The 7,257-nt window shown below is 36.2% G+C and overlaps 1 pseudogene; it reads right to left on the bottom strand.

The window, feature by feature from the left end:
* Positions 1–267: 267 nt before the first annotated feature.
* LOC124103078 (lactoylglutathione lyase-like) lies at positions 268–788 on the bottom strand (annotated as a pseudogene).
* Positions 789–7,257: the final 6,469 nt, after the last annotated feature.

Here is a 7,257-nt window from a genome sequence, read left to right on the forward strand (position 1 = left end):
AGGAAATTATTATAATTATTGCCTAAAAACGTCAAGTTATACAGCTACACCCAAGGTCAGAAGATAAAGCACTACTTTAAAACTAGAACCATCACTTAGGTGGAAAAAAGAAAAACAGTTGAAAAAGAAAAGGGAATGAAGAATAATTTGAATTGGAACAATGATCCATTGATTCTAGATGCTTCTGGTATCTGAATATCTTGAGTCGTATTGTCTCCTTTCTTTTCTCCATTTTTACTGACATCTTAAAAGGAGCATCTTCATGAACTAAATAGTCACCATTTTGTTTGCATTCAAAATTTAAATCCAGTAGCCATCAGGATCTTGAATGAATGCCAGACCTTTCATTTTACCACCATCAGGTTTCTTCACAAATTTGACTCCCAATTCTTCAAATCTTTTACAAACTCCATGTACATCAGAAACAGCAATTCCAATGTGGCCAAATTCAGGAAGGTCTGAATTGCCCTTGTGGTAACTCTGAGTCTCATCATTTTCAGCATTCCAACTGTGTGTTGGTTCAAGTATAGCTTTTCTGGAGAATATTCATGCTATTTTTTCATTTTTATCTTTAAAGAGGTCATTTTTATCCTCATAAGATAAGAAATAGAGTGAAAAATTCATAGTAGGAAAATCTAATATTTGAATTAGTGTCATTCCAAGGACTTTAGTATAAAAATACAGTGACTTCTTAGGATTCTCAATTCTCAGCATGGTCTATTACAACAGAAAATCCTTCATGCTAGGATCTAGGCAGAGCAGCAACCCAGGGTGACCTTGTCGGCCATGGCTTTGCTGTCTACACCAAGGATGAAACCTGGGAATGGAGGGCCCTACCTGTTTTCTTGCTGCTTTTCACATTCTTTAATTCCTGTTATGCACAGGTTAGGTCTCTTGATGGTATCCCATAATTCTTATAGACTCTCTCTCTCTCTCTTTTTTACTTTTGAGTAATTTTAAATGTTGTCTTCAACCTCATTGATTCTTTCTTTAGCTGGATTAATCCATCTAAATTCAGCTAAAGAAAATTTTCTATACAAATTTTAGTTTGGTCATCATATTCTTCACCTCCAGGATTTCTAATTTTAAAATTGTTTCTATTTGTTAAACTTATCATTTTGTTTATGTATTTTTCTCCAATTTTCATTTAAATTTTTATGCATATATATTCTTGAAGTTGGTTCACTGAAATTTTAAGAGAGGATTATTATAAATTATTTTTCTGACATTTCATGGGGCTCCCTTTCTTTGAGGTCCATTGGTGAAGCTTCATTATAGCCTCTTGGAGTAGTCATGATTTCCTAAGATCTTTCAAACCTGTATCATTATGTTGGTATTTATATATTTGCATAGATAACCACATTTTCTGGCTTTTGGAGATATTGTTAAAAACTGTTGTACTCACTATTCCAGCTTATGATTCTGGCTCAGCTAGTGGCAGTGCTCCTGGAGAAGCAGAGCTTGTTTTTAAATTCTCTAGATGACTGGACTACTTACTGCCTTTGCTGTGATTTCAGGTGGAATAGCTGATTTTTTTTTCCTGACATGTGGCAAGACCACAGGTTGAGTTCTGCAATTAGACTGAGCTGCAGCATGGATACTGCAATTGTCTCTAATCTGGCTGAGCCATAAGGTGTGTTACTTGGCAGAAGTACAACTATTTCAGTTTAGCAGAGAGGAATGTGGGGAGGGGCCCTGTGGTTAAGTGGATCATGGTAGATGGGTCAACTGCTATGCTCAGTAGAAATGCTCAGTTGAGATTTGCCTCTCTCCTTTGGCAGAATCTGAGAGTAGACTTTGAGGTGGAAATAAGCATTGATTAAGTGTGTGTGTGTGTGTGTATGTGTGTGCGCGCGCACGCGCGTTCTTGATTTAACTCTTGAGTGTGGCAGAACAAGTATCTGCAAACTGACTTGACTTACCTGGTGATTCTGTCACTTCTTATGTGGAGGTCTAGGTGTGGAGTTTGAGACTTCAGGGAGTGCTGGTTAAAGTCCCAGGGGTGACATAACTAGGACCAGCTTATTGTTGGAATTCACTGTTGTGGTCTTGTTCCTCCCTGGGCTGGGTCTGGGGGTGGTCTTTGAGGAGACAGTGAGCACTGTTTAAGCTCAGTAATTGGTGGCTTATTGTTGGACTTCATTGGGAAGCCCTTCACCCTCCTTGGGCATTCCCAGGTTGTAGAGTGTGGGGTTAGAATTGGATGCTGGCTATTTAGGGATTCAGGCAAGTAGCCCTCCTAGTTCTCCTGGGAGTGACCAGATCCGTTTTTTGGCTGGCTTATGTCATTAGTAGATATCTCTGAATGAGTGCCATTACTAGTAGGTTTCCTATGTTTTCCCTAAAATCAGTTCATTGGTACTGGTGGGCTCCACCTCCTTGCTTCGTTTTTGTCCAGCTTTAGGTGGTCTAGATGGTTAGTGTCCCTTTAAATCCTCTCTTTGCCATGAGGTGGGAATAGAGTAGGGTTTCTAGGAAGCATCTCAGAATGCTCAGGGAGCTGGAGGTCTGTCTGTTCATTTTTTTTCTCTTTTCCCTTTGTGTCTCATCCCTGGGCTTTGGAGATTTCTCTCTCTGTGATACTGTGCCAACTTGGTGGATGGGTGGTGGATGACATTTCTTTTATTCTTTCAATGGATATTTTTATTCAGTTCCATGAAAAATGAAGTTTTATTTCCTTCATTTTGGGAGTTTCACCAGGTTATTATTGTCTGTGGATAGTTGCTGGTTGATCTTCCTGTTTGGGGGTGTGGAGTAAAACCTGGCATCTCCTATTCTACCAACTGGGTGATGTCACTCTTTTCTTATTTTCTTAATATATAGAATTAAGCAATTATGAAAATTTTGGTAGAAATATACAAACTATAAAAGTGGCCCAATAGCAATTTTCTATATAAAAGCACAATTCAAACAAATAGACAAAATTAAGAAGTGCAATTAAGACGAGTAGACATTGCAGAAGAAACAATAATTGAATGGCAAACAGGTGAGAAGAAATTATTAATTCTATATTATGGATAGACAAATGGCTGAAAAATACAAAGGATAAAAATAATGACAGAAGGTACAATGTAAGGGTATACTAGGTAATCTTGTTCTACAAGGGAGAGACAGAGCATGGAGCAAAAGCATTACTTTGAAAAATAATTTCATTAATAAACTATCTCTAACTTTTCCTGAACTCTGTACTGGTTTCTGAGGTCTGGAGGTTCACCATCAAATTGAATGACAGTTCTATCAAGAAAAACGATAATGGCACCAATAAGTTAGAAATAAAATCTTGAAAAACTTCAGCTCCTTCTCACATGTGAGAAAAAGACATTAATTTGATGCCTTAAATAGCAAGCACACTACATTATTGAATAACTTATTTTCAATAATATTTCTAGTATATAATGAAGCCAAACAGACTGTAAGTGTATTCCACAGAACACTCTATATGTTGACTACTTTACCATTGGTAAAAGTTAACTGAAACTATAAGGATTGTACATTTAGATTCATATGTAATAAAGATGCCACTGTATCTGGCAAAAATCTTGACAGAAGTACTGGTTTAATACCTAAAGAACATAGAAAGGGATAAGTGAATGGCCTCTGACTAGTGGAAGAGATTAGGGCTCACAAATGATGTTCATAGTACTTGTTTTTCCTTGAAATTATATAAGAGTTATGATTAGCCATAATTATCAAATATTGTGTTTGTTTTCCTCCATCATCCTTTGATATATTAGTATTACCTAAAAATGTCAAAAGAAGCAGAATGGCATTTATACAAGAAGTGGATTTTGACACTGGAAAGAGCTTATGCCATAGATCTGTATTGTTAGCACAGAATGAATGGCTGAATGTCTCTTTGAAGAGTGAGTGGGTGCTTTTAATCATGCATGGGTGGTATTATGCATGTGGGTAATTTTAGAAAAATGCTGGTGATTATGGCACTGAAAGTAATATTTCTATTTCTTGCTTTCTCTTTGTCCCTCCAAGATAAACTGGTAATAATTTATGCCATGTAAAGAACCCTCCCACTCATCCTCATCACTAACCAGAGCGAATTTAATCTTATCTAAGCAAATCAACTATAAGTTGAGTAGATAAATCAAGATTTATGTTTTAATGAACAAAACCAAAATTGGGCAGTATTTCTTTTTGGAAGAAATAGGGATTTGGGGAAATTAGCAGTCAATGGTAGGCACTGGAATATAGCTACAGTGTGAGAATGGTTCTGAGAAAGCAGTTATGGTGACATTTTGTCTCCATAAATTATGATTACATTTATTCATATCTTAAAATTTCTGAGGTTACACTGCCCTCTCATAATAACATCAGCTTTACATTAGCTTGTTCCAATGAATTTTAGCCTTGAAAACAAGATTTATGACTTTAACAACTACTCTATGAAAAGGGGTGTAGAGGAAATACATTCTAATTGTTACTATCATTGGCTTTAGAACTTGATTGGGTGTAAATTCCAGCTGTTGTTTATGGTGGGGCATCGAACAAGTTATTTTCTTCCTTTTCCTTCAGTTTTCTTTTCTTAAAATGGGACCTATTTATGTATTAACTTATCATTTTATTATGAAGTTAAAACAAAACTCTAAAATGTTGGCTACTGTCCCTACACATTCTGTTTTCCCTTTCTCAGTACTGATCTCTGGGAGATGGTTCTCTTGCCCTAGTGCTTATCCCGTGTTTACCTATTTCTGGTTAGCAGTTACCTGTTACTCATATATGTATCCCAGAGGGTAGGATTCACCAGACTAAGACTAGTTCACAATTGAAAATTTACTTACTTAATCCTAAATGCCTAAATGAAATGTCTGTGACCAGCACTGCTCTTGGAACTTGAGCAGAGAAGTTCTGCCTCTAGTCTCACACTTTTAAAGACTCCCACAAATACCCTTTCACTTTCCCTGTCACTCCTTACCTCCCACACATGAATTTATAAAGGAACAATCCATGTTCAGTGCTCAGCATGGACACAATGTAACCCATGACCCTAACATCTACTCTCTTGAAATGCCCCAGGGAAATGTTTATCTACGTCTTGACCTCTGTCCTAAAATTAGAAGGTAGCTGCATCCCAATGTCACAAAGCTTTGAGGAGGAGGTAGCCCTATGACATCAGAGATAGGATACAGTGTTTTAAAAAGTGAGCAAGATTTGAGTTATGGAGTGCTTACAGAAAAGACTAATTATCTTGTCAAGCCCTTCCTCTCATATAACATAATGTAAGGAATTTGTGTATAAAGAATAATTGTTTCCCAGCAATGCTGAGTATCTATTTTCTTGCTTGTCTACTTTTTAAAATTCATGATTCTAAAGGTACTGATGAATTAACATGACCTTTGCAGATATTGCATATGGTGGCTAACATACATTTTTGAAATATTAAGTGGCAGAAAGAGGGGAGGAGCTGTATTTATACAAAAAGGAATTCGGGACATCACTCACCAGTCATAAAGGGATACTGCACTGTGTTAAAATAAGCAATGGATCAGGGCAGGGAACAACAAAGGGGCCAAGGACATCTTACACCTAAACCACAGGATAGATATCAGTCATGACAACACAATGACAACAAAATCAGATGGGGCACCCTTTACTAGAACAGGAAAGAAATGTGTACTTTCCAGAAAAAGAAACCTGGATAGTCCTATTTAGATGATTGTTATGTACCTAACTTTGTTGGTAACCTGAAAATGAAAATTCTAACAATAAGGTGTCATTTCATATTAGCTGGCCTGAGAGAACTTAGAAGGTAGGATAATACTAGATAATGGTTAGGATATAGGCACATAGGAATCCTCATACACTGTAGGACAAAAGTGCACACACACTTTCACAATAATAAATACCTCAGATTAGGGAGTACTTATTAAGTAAGAGAGTATGCAGAGTATGAATCAGAAATCTTCAGGTGGGCAATTATATAAGAAAATGTTCAGAGTCGTGTTTATACGTCTTCAGTGTAGCATTATTTGTAAGAGTGGGATTTTAGGTGCAATCTTATATAAGTCAGTGAAATAAGCAAACGCAGGGTATCAATCATGACATGCTATATTATCTTGCATCCCAAAGCAATCAAAGATCAGGATGTTCAACAACATGAACATACTTTTGAAAGATTTTGAGTAAATGAGGAAGAAAGAAGATGAGATAGATAGTAGGATATCAGCTATATAAATCTAAAGCAGTTACATAAATGGAGTAACAATTTGAATTTTTCAAATATACACAAGATCAAGGTGTATTTATCAAATTGGATATGGTGAGTGATCATGGTAGGGCAGAGAATGGGTTAGGTAATGAAAAGAGATGGGGATGGAGTTTAAACACAGAAGTAAACCAAGAAGGGCCTTGGATGGCAGGTGGTGGTTGCATGGACTGAGGAGGTCTGATCAAAGATGAAGGGACAAGCAAAACCCTCAAATGTCTGCAGAAAAAGAAAGATACATGTATGTTTTTGTGCACTTATTTTAACAATATTTATCTGAATGTTTTTCTAGATCAGAACACAATCCAGGTATAAAGTGCAATAATAAGATATTGAGTATGTTTGGTGTCATGGCATGATTCTTAAAGGCAAGGAAAAGCATGTGTGTCCAAACTAAACTGAAGGTACTGCAAGTTAATTGTCAGGCACTTCCTATTGTCTGTCAAACAGCATTAATTACATTAATTTAGGTAGCTCTCTGCAGTTATGTGTACAATCTTTGAAGGGACATATTGCTCAGATTAGGAGAAGGAAATGTTTTACTCATTTTCAGAAATTCATTCTAAAACACTACAAAAGCATGTAAACCACATTTTTAAAAATATTAAAGCATTTACCCAAATATCTTTACTTTATTGAAATCATAGAATTAGAAGTTTGCTACTTTGTGCATAAGGTTGTCAAAAAGAGTGATAGTCTTCAGTTACAGGTCATACCTTGCTTTCTGCTAAAGAGTCCCCTGAAGAAATTTCTTAATTGTCAGCAAGTGTAATAAAAGTTTTTAAACACCAAAAATGTAAAAAGAAAGTTTGAATGAATAATTCTACTGGCCACCGTGCAGTAGCAAGGAGACTATAAGGTTTTGATAAAAACATTTGGTTCTTGTCCAGTCTATTTCTTGCCCTAGAGCAAATATATAATACAACATGGAAAATTTAGAGCAGCCAGTCTTTATTTTCCCAGTGGAAAAGTCTAAAACAATGATGGTGCATTTATGTATCATTTCAGGATCAATACCACAAAATTGAATATAGGTTAAC

This window comes from Marmota monax, unplaced genomic scaffold, assembly GCF_021218885.2.
Source record: "Marmota monax isolate L192 unplaced genomic scaffold, Marmota_monax_Labrador192_F-V1.1 WCK01_AAM20220418_F8-fsc00039, whole genome shotgun sequence".
Lineage (NCBI taxonomy): Eukaryota > Metazoa > Chordata > Mammalia > Rodentia > Sciuridae > Marmota > Marmota monax.